Source organism: Ursus arctos, unplaced genomic scaffold, assembly GCF_023065955.2.
Source record: "Ursus arctos isolate Adak ecotype North America unplaced genomic scaffold, UrsArc2.0 scaffold_34, whole genome shotgun sequence".
Taxonomy (NCBI): Eukaryota; Metazoa; Chordata; class Mammalia; order Carnivora; family Ursidae; genus Ursus; species Ursus arctos.
In genome coordinates this window covers 7,246,071-7,265,143 of record NW_026623030.1, presented here as the reverse complement: position 1 = coordinate 7,265,143, position 19,073 = coordinate 7,246,071, and the positions used below count along the sequence as shown (strand labels likewise).

Below are 19,073 nucleotides of genomic sequence, written 5' to 3'. Positions count from 1 at the left end.
TCTGCCCAGCCCAGCCTGGCTAATTCCGCTCACACTTTAGAATCTCACCTTTCACTTTACTCCCACGGGGACATTTTGCTGATTGCCACCTGCCCCAGAAGAGGTTATACCCTTCTGTGTATTTACAGCATTTCTCCACAGCACCACACTGGTAATTAAAGAGTTGTTTAGTTATTGTTAAGTGGATATCTGCTCTCCTAAACTATAGACTCCCAGAAAGCAGAAACCTGTGCCTGGCTTTGCACACTGCCGCTGCCTCCCTAGGGCCCAGGGCAGTGCTGGTATTAGCAGACACTCAATAAATATTTGTGGAATGAATGAACCCTCAACTCAGACTGCCATGTGGATGAGAGTTGTAGCAGAGCCCCTTAGGCACCTTTGCAGAGCCTCGAGGCCTCATGAGTCCCGGATCCTGCTCTTCATGGGCTCTGAGGATGATGGTCATGCATCCCAGTTTGCCCAGACCAGCCCCAGTTTACGCCTGTTGTTTAGACATAATTCACGTGTCCCTTTCACTCTCAAAGGGGTCCTGGTTTGAACTTTAAGAGTGGTGCTGCCCACGTGCCTCTTGTCCCCAACCCTGGGGAGGTCACATGAGTGGGTGGAGCCTGGCGTGTAAGGGAGCTGGACCCCCAGCGTGAGACCAGACCCAATACCTGGATTCTTCCCCTTTCTCACTGCCGAGGGGACATCTCAGGGTTTGGCTGGGGCGGCCCCTCAGAGGCACGGTCCCGTGGACTGGGACATCAGTCGTGATTAACAGCGGCAAGTTCCCTGCTATGGACTCCCCTGCCGCCCTCCTTTTTATCCCTGCTCCCTCTTCCTTCTGCCTCCAGCCTTGATTTCTAGAGAACCCAGGCTAAAAACCAGGACTGACTTCCACGGGGCCCCAAAGGGAAGAAGTAAATCTGGAGAGTGGGAGAGAGTAAGTATGAGAAGACGCACTTGGGCTCAGGAAAACACCTGCCAGCACCAAGTACGTGCTTGTCCCTCTTCAGAGGTCATGAGTTCCCTGTCATCAGAAGTGTGGGCATAGAGGCTATACACTGTCAAACAGAACACCATGAAGGTGCGTCCGGACCAGACCCACCTCAGCAGACTTCTAACCACCTTTCTGCCTGAGGCTCCCAGGCGCCCTCTTGGGGGAAAGGTAACCAATCTCAAGTACTATTGTGAATAGAGAAAGCAATTGACACGTGGGTAAACGGCTCTTTGGTTCAGAAACCTTCTCCAGAGAGCTCTTTTCCACAAAAGTTCTGGCTCGTCATGTGCCCAAATAAAGGTATAATGGCCAAAAGATCAAGGCTTAAAAATGATGAGAAACACAGATAACTCCCCAAACATTCATACCTGGCATAATGAGCAGGCACAATCCATCTAAAAAATTTGATCTTGAAGATCTCATTGGCTGACACGTAGTAACACGCTTAAACTTTTTTCTCAACTTAACAATTCTAAAGAAAGTCAATTTTATTTTTAAGTTAATTTGTTTAAAAGCTCCGAACATTCTTAGATAAAGTTCATATCAACCTCCCATACTCTCAAGCTATAGTTTGGGATGGTTTTCAAACGGGAGGTAACTTCCCTTCTCAGGGACGCTTCACTAAGCACAGTGTGGACGCCAGCAAAAATGCCACGTGGCTTCAGCACCTTGAACGTGTCGAGGAAGGGAAAGGAAGCCAGTCCTGATGGCGCCCTGGCAGCGACCAAAGCTGCCGGCCCAGGCGAGCACACGCATCCCCCCGGTAAGTCTACAAAAAGAGGCGCAGCCGTTCTGGCCACTCGGGGCTTGTGAACGTGGAAGTCGTCCGCTGCAGCGGTCGGGGGAGGAACCCGGCTTTGGGAGGCGGTGTAGGCGGCCGCCCAGGATTCACAGAAACCATCTAGGCGTGACCGGACTCTGACCACAGCCGGAAGAAGGGCCAGCACATTCCTGCCAAGGGGACCAAGAAGTTAGGCCGGGGGTCGGGACCCTCGGCACACAAGCTCCAGTGCCAGTGCGGGGGCCTGGGGTGCTCCGTGGGGAAGGCGAGGCGCACAGCACTCAAAAGAGCTGCAGTGACTTGACAGGGAAAAAGAAAGGGGGGGGGGGCAATGCGCGCCTCGGTGCCTTCGGTGGACACACGGGGCACCCAGCACCCTGGATAGAAGGCTCACAAGAACCCTTTCAGAGCCCCCCACTGTGGCCTGCGACCACGGTCCCCGGCGGGGCCCCGGCTCAGATTAGCCCCGGAGCCCAGGGAAGAGAAATGTGTAGGTGGGACCCAGCAGAGGCGCCAGTGCGAGCAGCTGAGGAAGGTGCACAGGCACCGCCGTCCCCCCACGAGCTTTGGGCATGTGCCCGACTCATTTTTTATTCATATACACATTTGCCATTCACAAGGGATATGTCCTAAAGCCATCTAGAAAGCCCCCACAATTCGTGCGCAGCGAGGGGAGGCGGGGGGCGGCGGGCATCAGCCCAAGCGCTCACTGGAACAATTTCGCGAATCAGCTTTTCCTTTCCCTCTGTGGAGGGTGTGTTGAAGCTGTACACGACGAGGCCTGGAATTTAACTTGATTGCAAAATTCAACTTTTGCCCACTCATTGCCCTCCTCACCTCCGTCACCAGATTGCTTTTCAAGGCCAGTTCTCACAAATGAACCACGCGCATTTCGCGTTTCAAGCATTCACGGGAGCAACCCGCAAGAAACCGCAGGGCAGGACCCAGCCTTCCACCTCCGTTCTCCAGCTACGGGGCCCTCCTCTTGCCTACACCTCGGACCCAACTTCTCAGTGACATCTCTATGCCGCTGACCTTTGCACCTGTTCTCTGTCCTGGAAAGAACAACGCCTCTTATTGCATAGGATTAAGCTATGGATATTAGTAAATGTTCAAAAAACCAAGCGGAAACCACCTGATGCTGGGGATGGTCCTGGCCTCAAAGGATGGCGGTCAGAATTTAGAGCTGAGAGGAAGACTTAGGTGGCCCCTCACTTTACTCCCATACTCACAGGGGTGAGAGCTGAGGGGGTCTAGGGGACTTGCTCCCTTGAAGAATACGTAAAAAAAACTTGCCCAAGGATGCCCGCTGGTTAGTGGTAGCAGTGGAACTAGAATCCAGATCAAAGCTTGTCCCATGTCACGGGCTCCCCATGTTTACATAGCATGTGAGAGCACATTTACAGCGGCACTTGGAAACTTGTGACTCTAGATGCCTTCCTCTTCAGTCGCTGTCCCCTAAATGACAGTCAACCACATTCAACAAGCTATGAAGCAGCGCTCACCGGGCACTTCCTATGTGCCAGGCACTATGGAGAAGGAGTCAAAGGAAGGACAAGCTGTCCCACTGCTCAAGAGCTTACAATCTAGTTGGAGAAACAAGACATTTGTCCACTAGAGTTTACTGAGTGGCCATGTGCCAGGCACCACTGGCGTGAACTAAACTAGACCTCACTGAGCTTCCCACCCAATGGGGGAGACAGGGCAAAAAGCAGACAAGTAAGTAAGAGGAGTCAAAGCGGAGCTCATGAAGGGTGGTGTGGTGGACAGTGTCTGCACCACTCTCAAAGACTGGGGGGCGGGGGGCTGGATACCATCTCTTCTCTGAGGTGTGATGTGTGAGTTGATGCATCTCGTAACCACAAGGGAAATGGTCCAAAGGAAGAGCCTTCCCAAGCAGAGGGACAAGGAGGCACAGGTTGACATGCCCCACATACAGGACGAAGGCCAAAGGAGCAGGTAACCCAGGAGAAGAAGAGTCCGAATTGAGCTCAAAAAGTCAGGCACAAAGCAGACCACGCAGAGCCCTTAAGCCCAGGTGGGGAATTGGGATTTGGTGTAGGGGAAGGGCGTCCTCTGACCTTCCAGGCACAAAGCTGACTGAATAGGAATCGGCATATATACTGCCACAAAGACTCATGCCACGTCCAGGGGAGGGACTGCGTGGAGGTGAAAGAAACTGGTGAGGGGGCCGAGATTCCTGCCCAAGGGAGCAGAGCCAAAAGTGTCAGAAGTAAAGCGCAGGCCCGTCTGATTTCTGAAATGTACAACACGTGTTTATTACAGGCCTCGGCAGAGAAAGGCAGCTTTTTATGATCCCGAGTCAATTTTGCATACAGGAGCTAAATATACAGGCAGAATAATTATTTTCACTTTTTGTTAGAGGTGGTAGCACACGGGAGAGATTGCTCCTTTGGGAAGAAGAGGAACAGCCTTCCAAAAGGTGAGGAGGGCAAGTGCAAAGGCACTCAGCTCTGGGGCCCTGTTCAGGGTGGGGGCGGGGGTGGGGGAGAACCGGAGAGGTGAATGCACTACCTGGAGTTCACCGCCAGGTTTCCACCGAAATGCTATCCGCCTGGGTGTAAGGGGTGAGGTGTGAGTGTTCACATATGCTTCTGGCCAGCCCCGACGGGAGAGGGCCGACTGCGACAGGGTGGAATCAGCGGGGCTCTCCGCGAGGCGGGAGGCGTCGCCGTGAGCCAGAGTACCGTCTAGGAGCTCTGAGCTCGAGACTCACAAAGTAGGAAGTGCATCGCGCCCTAAACCACCTCAGTGTCACACTACTCTCTTCACCTGGGTCCCAGACACAGCTGGTGCCCTTTGCATAGCCCCTTGGGACTCTTTTTAAAGCAGCACCTTGTGCTTACTGTCTCCTTTGCTGTTCACAGCAACCCTGTGGGGTAGAGAAACCCCGTCCTTACTTCTGGTTTGCAGGCACTGGACGAGGCCCAGGCAGCAGGGCCCCCGCGGGGGGGGGGCAGAACCGGGCCCGGGCCTGCTGGGCAGCTAAAACACATTTTAACCACCCTCCGAAAAGGGAAAGGCAGGCAGAATTGCAGTTGGTGAGACTGAAACTAAATGAAACTTTTAAGCTAGGGGGAAAAGAAGCCTCTAGAAAATGCTAGGGTTGCCAAAGTGTTTCAGACACCAAGACGTTGGTGGCGGCGTGGACACTGGACTCCCTTCAACCCCCTTCCCCAACTGCCTCCCTGACAACAGCCCAGACATCCTTATTCTTTCACACCCTGAAAATCTAGAGCAACTGTGAGAAGCACTAAGGTGATTTCTTATGTCTGCAGAGCCCTAAGGCCTGGACCCCACAGAAGGACCTGGAACCCCACCCCAACTCCTGCCACCCCCTCAAAGCAGCCATGGGAAACCTAAGCCTCCTAACCACTGTGGAGACCCCAGACAAGTCCCTACTTCATGGGTGCTCAAGCTCTCCGTCCCCTGTGGTCCCCACACTCCAGGGTCGGCCCCACGCCTCCCACACCCCACCAACACAAGTCATGAAACTTCACATTTTCTCCAAGTTTCCCCAAAAGAACCAACTTGCACAAAAGCATTGGTGAGCAATATGGATTCTACAAATTATTCAGCTGCGAACATGGAATACGAGTGTCTGTCCCAATCCTGACAGGAAATCTGAGAGTCCACAATAGGTATGACCTTTGTTCTAGGTCCCTTCCCATCCCCTCGGTATCCAGCCTGATGGGCTCCAGAGTCTCCCCTTCCCACCCCTAAAGCAGAGCTTTCCAGCCTTCCCATTCCCTCAGCCCAGGGCCGCACGCGCAAACCCCACCGTCCATGCAAGACGCACCAGGGTCCCCTCCACACAAGGCAGTTGTGGTCTTACGTTAAAAATAAGGCTTTACTTTTTTATTATTATTCTATTTTTACTTCTGGTTATACACAGAAATACGGGGTTTGGGCTTTATTTTTGCTCAAAAAACAAGTCTCCCCATTGGGGTCCATGCCTAGAGGAGGACACTCGAAAGCTAGCAGTCAGATAATCACTTAACAAGTAATAACTAACTGTTGCTTCTCCTCACTAGGAGGAACTAAGCCCTTCCAATTCCAAACCCAAGGGGTCTGCTGAAGAGAACAGGCAGTCGGGTTTACTAAATTTTTCTATTGTTTCTCCTGACAAGAAGGCAAGCTAAGGGGATTTTCCGAAGTCAGACAGGAAAGAAAAGGGAGTAGGCTTGAAGGGACTTTGGAGAAAACATTCGGAGAGAAGAAGACCTAGAAGAAAGAGGTGTGACAGGGATTCAAGAAAGTGCAAGACAGAGAAAAGGGTGGAGTCCCTTCCTACCTCCTCAGAACCTCAGGAAGGGCCAGATTGTTTGTCCTTGCAGAGCTCAATAGATGTTTGTTCTTCAGAAGCAAGAACATACCAGGTCTGACCTGAGGGTGGGTGCAGGGTGGAGGTGACAGAGGGTGAGGCCTTGGGCTTCCCTGACGGGAACTGTGCCTGAGTGAGAGGACCGAGCCAGCACACGGGTGGCGTGTGCCTGGGATGGGCACTAGTAACCCATTAACTGACGCAAGCGCTGAGGGAGGATACAGGAGCACCCACTAAATGCCCACGTGGGCCTCAGCCAAATCACGACCTATAAAATTATTTCAAGCTTCATCCTGAAGAGCAAAATTGAACTGTTACGCCCCGAATAAGTGAGAAGTGAATTCCCAAGCCATATTGTGAATCCCGTCTCTCCTAAAAAGTTATGAATAACCCTCTTGGTGCTTCCAATCCAGCATCACCCCCCCGCCCAGAGAAAACACTCAAAATCTTCCTAAGAATAAGAAAAAGGGAACTTTTTGTCTCTGCGCATATGAGCTTTCCTTTCCTCCGTAGGGTTTTCTTTTATCCTCCTCTCTGACCCCGTCTCCACCAACCAGCTTTTCTCTCTGACAAATGAGAATAAAGCAAAACTGACCCTAAAAAATAAGTGAAGAGCAGCCTCCCGTCTCCGGGCGGCAGGCAGCAAGGAGGCCGTGCGTGGCACTGCCTCTCTGGCTCTTGGCTCCTCCCTGAGCCAAGCATGCCAGGCCTGGATGTCCACAATGAAAGACAGCTTTCCTTCTCTCCGGCTCAGGACACACTTTTTTTTTTTTTTTCACCCTCAGCCTATCTGCAAAGGCTGAGATCTCCTAAAGGACTTTAATAACACGAGTAAATGTGGAAACTCAACAAAGAAAAGCCAAGGGTACAAAGTTTAGGTTTCCTGCCCTGTCATAGTTCATTATTGCTTCTTGCTTCAACTCTCCACCAAAAAGTTCATTGAAAACCTTTAATGACTTGCCCTGGGTTTACCGCCCCTCCCTTCTTCCTGTGAAGACCCTAGCCGCAAGAGTCACAGGTTCAAGTAACTGCAGGGCCAGCTGGGAGGCGTGGAGGAGTCCAACCTACCCCCATCGGCAGCGCCCCATGGCATCCATCACCCCGCAAAGGCCCCTTTCTGCCCTGTGCACGTACGTGCCCAAGGCTGCCCCGTCTTCTGGATTTTTCTAGGGAAGCTGGAAACACCAGTTTTTGTGTGGAATGCCCCAATGTTGAAATGTCTTTAACCAATTCAAACTTTCTTGGAAATACTGTGTGAACCAACCAAATCATCTCTGCTGGTCGGGGTGGACGAACGAGGTACCAGCTTACACACTTCTCCACCCCAAGGGGGAGAGTGACTTTCCTACAGCAGGCATTACGGGAGTTCATTTGCACAGAAATATGCACTTGAAACAGGGATATATTCTGTCTCTCTGTTAGGAAACATTAAAGGATTTTCCTGAGATTGGCTATGGATCTGATTATCATTCAGACTAATGTTTTAAGTAATGTTTCCCTTAGAAAGTTAAGAATTTCTCCCTTTGTGTTTTAGAAGGATGGGGAGCAAGGTGGGCAAAAGGGTAGATATGCTTTATTTCTAAATTACAGCTCCCAAAATATAGGTACTTTGACCACAAAACTCCTCTAATATAATTGTAAGATGAAGGATGAAAGATAAGATTTTTTAAAACTGTCCTTTTCAGTTCAGTTCAAGGAATATTGACTCTGCTCTTACTAGCACAGGCCCCAGGAGTCTGTGTCCCAGAACTGCCCCCATCCCAGGGAAGCTCACAGAGTCACAACCTCTGACTTATCCAACCACCAGCCCACCTCGTGTCAGACTGGTGCTGTGGGATCCTTTAGAGTTCCTTACCAAGATGAACTGTTAATTTTTTGCTTCTAGAAAACAACTTTTTAAAATAGTCACTCAAAGTGAAGAAGTTGACTGAGGTTTCTGGAATACACGTCTCTCTTTAGAAGTGGTATACTCACTTCGGGGAGACCCCGGCAATGAGTGAGGGGGTCAAAAGCCAGAGATTTAAACCCTGGGTCTCTGACTTCACTGGGCAGTCTTTGGGACACAAAATGGCACCAAATCTGTTTTTGAACATTCACAAGAAAATACAGTGACCCCAGTTGCAAACAGTGTTCTGTCACATGGTTTTTTGCATCTTGGAAAACACTTTGGGAGCTGCGAAAACAAAGCCAGCCCCTGGAGGAACTCATGGGAAAATCCATAAGGGCCCACGGGATGTTAAGCATCCCTGCCTGAAACCTCGAGCACCGAGCACCGCTGCCTCAGTAAACATCAGAGCAGCTACAACCTACAGCAATGTAGCCTCTCCAAGAGCATCCCCCATTCCTCAGAAGGGCGGGGGGCTTGGGAAGAGGCAACAGCTTCACTCATTCCATAACTAAGGACGTAACCACTTTGCCCAATCCCTATTTGGGAACCCGCCCTTTTCCCAATTATAATCCTTGTGCCTTTGGAAGCAGCTGAGCCCTCCCCCCTCACTCCAGCCCTGGAGTGGATGAGCGACCCCCACCCCCTCACCCCCATGTTATGGTTATTATAAATGGCCTTAATCGCTACTATTAATAGAATTGCTAATAGTAATTTAGGTGAGCATGGTTACGAAAATCATGCCTCAATCTTGGCTGTGCAAAGAAAAAGAAAAAGCTCACACTGTTGTGGCATTCTTTAATCTCATCAGAGGAGGGAAGGAACAGGGGCAGAACCTGGAGTCAGTCCTTCAGTGGAAATGACAGATATTATATGAGGACACTTTCAGGGGGAGTGAAAGGGGAATTTGTGGGCCGAGCAAGCTTGGGAACCTCTTGGGCATCACATCTGCCAGTGTGTCCTCCCGGTAACAAGACAGGTACACTGGATGTACAAAGATCTCTCTCTGAACTGTCACTGATAAAGGAAGCCCCAAGCTGAGAGGTGACAGAGCTCCTCTACCCAGCAGCGTTCATGCAACCCGTAGCTTTGTAGTGGTCGTGGCCTTTCATGCTCTGCAGACCCACCAACAGAGAGTATCAAGTCCCCACACCACAGAGGGGAGGATCGGGTCAAAATGTATCTGCTACCTATGATTTCAGGGATGCAAAATTAAATCATAGATCAGTAGAGTTGAAAGGGAGCCCAAGGACTCCCTTAATTCCAACTCCCTTAATTCTACAGAAAGTGAGGTCCAGGGTATCGTGTCTGAGTGAACTGGGCAAGTAACTACTCCAATACCATATGCTTAATGGTGAAAATGGGATGTAGCCTGTCACAGCATAAAGAATTAAATGTAAAATACCATATTCTTCATATTTTCTGCTGCCCTTCTTTTGTAGATTGTTTAAATTAACCCTATGCCTTTCTGTACATGGATTATCTCCTTGAAATCTTTGGAGGCCACATTTTTGCTACCCCCTATTTAGATCTCAAGGCCGAAGTTCCCTGCTCATTGACTTTATAGGCACAGAAACTCAATTTTAAGGTGAGCAAGGGCTAACTTCATGTCTTATCTGCATGATGTACCTCTAAGTACCTGAGGTTACTCTTACTTAAGGTCCTGGTATGTCATATTGTCACCCCAGGGCCTCAGGGGTCTTGGATCCCTGTCCAGAACTTTTTCTACTGCATCAGGGTGACCTTCAGAAGCAGCTTATATGATCCAGAAATAAATCCCCCCGTATTAAAATGAGACAGAACCTAATGTAACCCCCTCATCTTTATGAGACAAGCGAGTGCCAGAGAAGTTTTTTTTTTTTTTAAGATCTTATTTGACAGAGAGAGAGCCAGCCACCAAGAGAGGGAACACAAGCAGGGGGAGTGGGAGAGGAAGAAGCAGGCTCCCTGCGGAGGAGCCTGATGTGGGGCTCGATCCCAGAACGCCGGGATCACGCCCTGAGCCGAAGGCAGACGCTTAACGGCTGCACCACCCAGGCACACCCAGAGAAGTTAAGTTCTTGGTCCAAAGTCATACAGCTGGTCAATCATGAAATTCAGTCTGGGACATGTGTCCTGACTTACACACCAGAGCACTTCCTTCCTCATGGATCCCACTCCCTCTCGCTCTTCCAAATTCTGTTCACTATATACTATCCAGCACAAGCGTTGTGTCCCTAAAATGTTAGACCGTAAAGCAAATTTCTATAATCAAAATGCTAACTTTTTCATTGCCCTCTTTGATGGGAAGTGGCAAATTAACCCTGTGAGATTATTTGGTTGGATTCAACACAGCAGAAATTAGCCAACACATTGAAATAACATTCAAAATAACTCAAGTATGGAGTGTTACTTCCATGTTGATTTTTTATTATTACAAAATATGAACATTTTATGGAATAAGGATATTCTCCCCACCACACTTTAACTCAACTAATATTTATTAGTGCCCCAGGCATGACTCAAGACCCCAAAGATGCAAGAGTGGTCAAAACGATGTTAAAAATCACTGCTTTCATGAAACCACATGCTCTTACATTCTAGTACAAAGCACATATGTGCTTTCAAGGCACTGTGAAAAGTACAAATTTATAGTCATTGCCTTTTAAAAACAAAGTACTTGAGGGAGACAGACAAGGCACACAAAGAAACAGTTATCAACACATGATACATGATGGACTGACAAAAGTGAATGGTCTCGAAACGAATCCTGAAAATAATTCAGAGAAGAAAATATCAGAGAGAAAATTTTGGAAGCAACAGGCTTGTCAAGAGAAGTGGGGGGGGGTGCGATATGGAAAAGGCACAGCCAGAAGACATGATCCAGAAAAGCTAGCTTGTTCAGAGGATGGGGAAGATGCCACCCACCTGGGCCAGAGTGGGAAGAAACACCCAGACCCTTGAAAGCCTGATGGGAGAGGTTGCAGATTCAGACTGTAAAAATCAAAGCTACCAAAATGTGTAAAGACAGACTAACACAGCAGTGGAGCCCCTCCTCCTGGCGGAGTGAAACCAGACAGTCCATGTGCTCACTCATCAGAGAGCCACCCTGCATTCTACGTGCTGGGTGCTGGGTGCTGGGTGCTGGGTGAGAAACTGCCGTGACGGCCACCGCCTCTGGCGAGACCAACGCTGAGCACATCCGTTCAGCCCTGTGTGAGAGGGCCTGTGAGTGAATGAACAGGATACAGGGACAGAGCCTCCCAGGTGGGCACTGCCCGCCAGGGAGGAAAACCTGTAAGGAAGCGGTGGTTTTGCGGTACCCAGATAAAGGGGAGGACCCCAGACAAAGGTAGGAAAGTTTCCAGGATGAGGCAGCAGACGGTGAGGTCTGAGGCAGGAGCAAGGGGGTGGCTCCATCAGCGGATGACAGCCCCAGACCACAGGGCAACATACCGCAGCTGGGGACAGGGCCCCATAAGCCTAAGAGAGCATTCCAGAGATTTGATATTAAGGAATGCCAGGACTGCTTCTTGTTTTTTAAGTTTAAATTTTGTTGGTTTTTTTTTTTTTTAAGTTTTAAAATTGCTTTGTGGAGAGTAGATTGGAGTCAGGAAAACAACCAAGGAAGGCAGTAGCTATGCCCTCGTTGAGAAATGCCAAGAACACAGTGATGTGGGAATTGGGGAACAGTGGGTCTGAATCCCAACCCCTTTCATTCTTTGCCCTTTCGGCCAGCCTCCTAGGGAATAGAGACCAATGCTATAGTCCAACACACCCAACAGATGCTGCTGCCCGAGCCAAGGATCTCTCTAGAACTGGCTTGTCTGCCCATTCGCTCCACTGGCCGGTGGTGCTCTAGGCACAGAGGGCCAGCCTGACCATAGAGGGGGAAGAAAAGGGGAAACTTGTCTTCCCAGGCCTTCGCCCCACCCTTGCCCTGCTCGCTGCCCCACTAGGACAAACTTCCTCCCAAGCCTGCGACTGCGGCAGGAGCACTCTGCCCCCCCCCCCACCAAGTTCTGCTCCTTCTCAGGCCCTTGCAACCCCAAATTGTGGCCCAAAGACTGTAAAGCGCAGAGCGGGAAGTCAGCACTCCGCTGTGTGGGTGACAGTCCCTCTGACTTCGTGCCCGGCCGGTGGCCCACAGCACCTATGAGGCACAGACTGCTGTGGAACCCAACTCTTCCAACTGCCTTTGGGGTTCCAACTGCTGCCCCGCCCATCAACCGATTCCAAGCAACTGCCACTAACGGAATTGCCTCCCGGTCCCTGCCCCCCACACAGGACCAGCTGCTCACCTCCTCCACCGGCTTTGCTTGGCTTCTTAGCCAGCTCTCTCTCCCCCCAGAGCTAACTCCCTTTCTGAGAGATTCCCAACAGTGCTAAGCATTGGTGACGGTCTCCCTCAGAGCCTCAAGCCTTTGGAAGACACACTTAAATACTTTGTCAAAGTCACAGGATCACACAGAAACTATTTCTTAAAAAAAACTGTGGAGTGTTGTTTTGGTTAGGTTGACCACCCATAAGATTTGTCTGAAGTCCAGTCCTGGGTCTGCCATTCCCTTCTGCCTCAATGCCAAGGTTGTGACATCTGGACCCCGTGTCCAGAAATCTATCACTTCAAATCTTGCACAGTCAGAACTGGGGCTGCTGGGCAACTGAGCTCTGCCCTGGAGGCCCACGTTCTCCCCAGCCAGGCTCACCTCTGGCCCATCTCCGTGCCATTTATCCTCCACCCTCACCCAGGTATGACCTTCTCTTCCCCACACAACCAAATTTCTTGAAAGTTTTGCTCAGTTTGTTCCCCCTTCCCTTGCCCTCCTGACCACTCTTTAATCACTGCATTCTGGCTTCCCTTACCACGTGGCCAACACTGTCTTCAGTCAAAGACAGTGAGCTGCTCATTGTCAAAAATGATGGATACGTTTTGTCCTCACCCTGGCACATCCCTGGGGCCACTTATTCTGAGAACTCTGTTTTAAAACTCTGTTTGAGCTCTTCATATTGCCAAGCTCAAAAATACACAGTTGGGCTTAAAAAGATGAATTTAGGCCCCTTTAAGGAGTTCTGAGTCTGGTGGAAAAGACAGACTGTTTTTTGGGAATACAGAAGTAGAGCACCAGGCCCAACGTAGAAAGGTCTAGGGAGGCTGTTCGAAAGAACGGGGAGGAAGTCCCCAAATAGAGAAAATGGGAGAGGCAAGAATGAGGGCTTTCATTGCTGATGGTCTGTCTGCTAGACCCCAAGCCAAAATCACAGCTGGGCCTCCGACCGTCCTGGGAACAACCTCTGAGAAGCCCTCAACATTCTCTTGTCTTACCTGTGGTCCTCCCTGAACATCTGTTATGTTCTTTTCTCTCTGCAGGCTGACTTCTCCAATTACGGGTCCTCTTGGCTGCCCTGACTCAGCACCTTACATATCAAAACAGAAAATGACTAACTTGCTTGATACTAGTTCTCGACTTTGTCATTGGTTCATCCAAATTTAAGGCTCCATCCAACACAATTAGGCATTGGAGAGGGAAGGAGTCACGCAATAGGGATGTGCCAGTCTGAGCACCCCAGCTGGAAGGGGCACCATGGCCCATGAGCAAGGCAAACAGGAAACCAAGCCCACCCATCAGAGGTGGATGGTAGACCAGAGCTACCACTAAGCAGGTTTTGAATTGAGTTTTCTTGCTAACACGATAAACTATCTTTTAAGGAATAGAATTAAGCTCCCACATGCGGCTCCCCCTCTCGCTCTTGAGTGTTCTTTGCCAACAGTCATCCTGGGACCACTCTGCTAAGAGTGAGCTGGATATCTGTTTGGTTCCTGGGGCCCAGTTCTTCCTGATTTCCTTCTGGGAGTTTGATTTCATTCCTAGGACTGTGTAGTCACTCAGGCAGTAGTTCTATGGGGCCCAGGACTGGGAACCTTCCCAGTGACTTTCCAACCCTGCTTCCGTACAGTTGGCTGCTGTAAGCTAAGGGTGTCGCCACTATGAAGAGCAACTCTAACGAATCAGAGCCATGCTGGCTTCCACAGAGAGCACTGCCATGAATTTTCCTCTCCCATACCCACATCAGCTGGGTACCCTGCTCTTGACAGCTGCCAGAATTCTGCCAAAGTATGCCATACCCTGCAGACCCACCATGATGCAGACTGCCCAGGCTCCTCCTGGAGTCACCCGGGCCAACCTTTGAAGGAGAACATATTTCCTATATCCCTAGGGAGTAGGTCTCTGCCTTGGTCCTTCTCCTCTCTGGCCCTGCGTGGTCTCTTCCTAAAACCAAAACCTACTTGAACTACTATAACTTCCCCCACCCCCCAGCATACACACACAGGTGCTTTGGGTAAACCTGTAATCTTCAAACATGCCTATATGTCCATGTGTTGTAATTGGTATCAATCTTCACTCAACACATGAATGTGGGTACCTATGGGGTCACATTAAGTGGGGATTGGGAATAAAGCAGGAAAAATAAAATGAGATAGGGACCTTGCACAGACTGGTGATGATAATGGGCCAAGAACCAAGGAGTATGAATAAATCAGTCGCATCTTCTGGCTGCTACCTGGAGGAGGTGCTCACTGCTATGTGTCCTCAGGACACAAACCTGTCCCCAGCTTCTACTTCTGCGACCTTCTTCAGAAGATGACTTTGGGGTACTGGAATGGCTTCAACTAGATGTGCTGATTGCTGGAAGTAACTGGGAGTTTGTGGTCCCTTGAGCAGCCTGTGGTCAGTGGCTGATCACCAAGGTGCAGGAGAGCCCCCCATGCCTCGAGGCAGGATCAAAACTCAAGTATAGCGTAGGCTCCAGGGCTTCCCTTGGGATCAGGCCAAAGCCGGAACGTCACCTAAAATCCCACCTGGCTTGGCTCCTTCCTGCCTTACTTCCCCTACTCTCTAACTCGCTTCTCATAGGAGAACTGCCTTAACAAATCACTTGCATCCAAATCTCTCCCTCAGGGTCTGCTCCTGGGGACCCCACCTAAGACAATTCTCAGCATGAAAAAATGAAAAATAAATTGCTATCTCATACATGCAGAGAATAATAGGAATTTTCCTATAATCCAACCAAATTTCTATTTGGAGACCTCATTTCACCCAGATTGAGTGAATTCCTGAGTCAATTACTGGTTTGTTCCCCGTGGTATACTGGTAAACCAGGATGTTCCTGGGAAAGAAAAAGTCCTGATTTCCAGCATTTGCTATTTTCCATGGTATAAATACTCCCACCATAACCAATCTCAAACTCCTAACATGATGTCACTGAATGGGGGCTGGAAAGAGGTAGCACAGTGCTCTCATAACCCAGGAAAGCCAGCCTTATGCCACCTTCCAATCCCCAACCCCCACTCTTGGGGTTTTGTCCATGTTACTGGGAACAAATGTGATGCTGTGACTTCAGGGGTGGTGACTATCTACTCCCAAGTCCCCTCAGAGACTTTTCTCATGCATGGCTTCCTCGTCCCTCAGGTCTGCTGACTCTGCAACTTTCCTGACATACAAGGCTGTCTGTGGCCCTGTTTTCAAACTGCAGCATGACCTCATAATTATCTCCCTCTGGGTTTTGCTGAAGTCCCAGAGTTGCAGCCAGGAAGCAGGACACTGCTCCTTACTCTTCTGTGTCTCCTTCCCCACACATGGAGAATCTACCCTGGGGATGGGAAGTGAGATGGGGTGGGAGCAAGGGCACCCCACTTTCTTTCCAAATGCTTCTCAGTGCTTTGCCCCATCTCTTCTTTCTTTTGGACACTGTGTTTAAAACAACTTTAGCTCATTCATTCACTGAGCTAGACACAGGGGATACAGGGAATTTGAAAAATTGGCTTCCTTCTCCCACAGAGCCTCCATTCAATTCCTGTTCCTTATTCTTAGCCATTCAGTCATGTTAGTTTCTAGCTGCCTGGGAATGCTATCTAGGCAGAGGAAAGGGCAGTTGCAAAGGCCCTGGGGCAGGAATGAACTTGGTGTTTGAGTAACAGAAAGCCAGAGACAGTGGTCCATGTTATGGGGAAGTAATAGAAGAAGACTCAGAGAAGTAGGTAGAAACCAGATCATGCATAATACCCATCACTGGCCTATCGGTATTTAAGGAGGGCACATATTGCATGGTGCACTGGGTATTATATGCAAGTAATGAATCATGGAACATTGCATCAAGAACTAGAGATGTACTGTATGGTGACTAATATAACAAAATAAATATTATTAAGAAATTGATTATAAAAAAACAGGTCGTTCAGAGCACGTAAGTCAGAGCAAGGAGGTGGGACTTATTCCCAATGCAAAGGTAAATCCCTGAAGGCTTTTAAGAAACAGAATGACCTAACTGGATTTATGTTGTTAAAAGTTTGCTGCAGCCACTTTGTGGTGGAAGCCAGGAAATCACCTAGATTAGGCTCCTGCAGAAAACCAACTAAAAGAAGGCAATCATTTGACCCCGGGGGCAGTCAGTGGAGACAGAATATTTGAGGTACATATGAAGGTAGAAGTGACAGGACTTGATCACAGACTTATGTGAGCATGAAGTTGAGGAACAGGGGAGGCCTCCTAAGTTTCTGCCTTGAGCAATGGATGGTCTGTGGTCCCCTTATCTGAGCTGGGGAAGACAAAAAAAGGAATCCATGTGGTGGAAAGAGGATGAGTTCCATTTTGCACATGTTAAAATGAGATGGCCATTAGACATGCAAACGAATTTTCAATTAGTTTATAAGTATTGGAATCTGGAACTCGGGAAGAGGTAGAAAACTGGGGTCACCAACACGGAGGAAGGGTTCAAACCATGGGCCGGATTTTAACCATGACCTCGGAAGAGAGAAAGGGCTGAGTCTGAGCACTCACACCACTTAGAAACTAAGTAAAAGAAGTGGGGATAACAAAGGAGAGTGAAATGGAGCAGCCAGAGAAGAACAATCAAGAGAGAGTGGTCACAAAAGATGAGAGAGACCAATTTTCCAAGAGCTGTATCAAAAGTAGCTGAGCTCGATGTCGACACAGAAGTGCCGGATGGCTATGGCAGCAAGCAGGTCCCTGCTGACTTTGACCAGAGCTGGTTTCAGGGGACCGTGGGCACAGGTGCCTAAAAGAGTGGGGTCAAAGAATGAATGGGACACTAATTCCTACTGGGAATGATTGACTAGAAAGTAAGAAATGTGTGGTGCAGGAAAGAGAAGTGGTAATTGGGGAAAACAAATGCTAGAGGTAGTGAGAAGGGATGATCCCCCAGCAGATGCAGAGGGACAGCCTTCAATAGAAGCAGAGACCCCTCCCAAGAGGAAGACAGAGAACAGAGGTATAAATGAACATTGGTTTCCATCTTTGCCATGAGAAGACAAGGCTTCAGTGATTTTCTTCTAGTTTCTTGGTGAGATGAAGCAAGATCTCAGACTTAATCATCCTTACACAAAGAAGGACTATTAAGGACTATCTTCACAGTAGAAAAGTATTTCTCCCTTCCCTACTTCCCCACCACCACTGGCACCTAATTCAAGACCTCACACAGAGCAGTCAACAGATGTTTATTGAAGACACTGCATCTGTGTTAATCCAAAGAATATATAGCTTTAGGAGGGCCTGAGATCACTGTTTCATAAATCTGAATATCATTTACACACAAATTATTGTACTATTTCTGGATGAACCAAACTGTCCCTGTAGCCATGATTTTGGTGTCAAGACAAGAGCTATCCTTGACTGAGTTCTCCACATCATGAGTTTTGGTGTCCAAAAAGAGCAGGCCGGATCCGACCGATATCGCCAGACGAGAAAGTCTTTTTTTAAAAAATAGAGCCACAGGAAGGCTTCATTTAATATCAAAGCATTCTATGTCTTTTATGATCCCAAGGTACACAGAGAATTTGATACTTGTTCATTCTTATCTATATTTCGAAACTGACCGAGAGTGCTTAACTTCTGCTGCCTCCCTAAACCCCACTAGACTGAAATAAAACTAAAAAGAAAAAGATAGTAGGAGTGAAGAAAAATTTTGGAAGCCAGAACAGACAGCTCAATTGTAGTTGATGTAACAACTCAGAGAAAGCTGTATCGTAAGGCAACAGTGGGCAAATCAGAAAAACACCTGACTTACGCCATTAGACTCCCAAATGCCAAAGACTCAGGAACATAACAGACGTGAACATAAATCTAGAAATGAAGGTAACCTTAGTGCTAAAAAATTTTTTTTAAAGCAGTTAAGCCCCTACATCCCCTCCCCCACTCTATATAGCTGAACTACTGCCCCTCACCAGTCCCGGCAGAGGCCCCAAACCTTGCTCTTTGCAGAGGATAAGTCAGGATGTCTGAACTGGGCACAGCTGAAGGAGGGATTATGGAACTGAAAATAGGAAGATTAATTGAAAGATGACACACTGAATGATGAGATCCCCCACTCAGCGGTCACAATGCTAGGGGCCAAGCTCAAGCTTAGACTCTCTGGGCAAAAACATGAAGGAAACTTCCGGGGAATCTAATCATCTAGAAGGAAAGACCTAAAGATACTTAATTAAGAATCCCCCTCCCCTGCCATGAAATATTCCAGCCACATCACCCTACAGGAAAGACCACGCAGTTGAGCAGTAATGCCCATGTGCACAGAGCTTCCAATACACTTTTAAGTTCAAAGGATGACTGGACAATTTGAAGGAAAATGTAATAGAATGAAAGACACTAAAACAAACATATAAAAAGAAACTTAGAAAAAATAAATGCAAGAATAAGAAAATACAAAATATACTCATTAGTATGCTCACAGAGGCAAGGAAAGATAGGTCTCCAATAAACAGAGGTGGGATGGTTTCATATTTTATATACCTATCTAAAGGACAACCAAAGAAAAAAGCTGTAGGAAATTAAGAGTTTGACAGCAGACTTTAAAAATCTATCAACATCAAGGGCGCTTGGGTGGCTCAGTCAGTTAAGTGTCTGCCTTCAGCTCAGGTCACGATCCCAGGGGCCTGGGGTTGAGCCCCGCATTGCGTTCCCTGCTCAGCCGGGAATCTGTTTCTCCCTCTCCCTCTGCCCCTCCCCCAGCTCGTGCTCTCTCTCTCTCTCAAATAAATAATCTTATTTTAAAGATCAATAAACATCATTAATTTGACTCAATATCA

At 48.6% G+C, this 19,073-nt stretch overlaps 1 pseudogene; it reads left to right on the top strand.

The window, feature by feature from the left end:
- Positions 1-1,630: 1,630 nt before the first annotated feature.
- Positions 1,631-19,073, top strand: part of LOC125281894 (60S ribosomal protein L7a-like) — a 36,822-nt pseudogene continuing 19,379 nt past the window's right edge.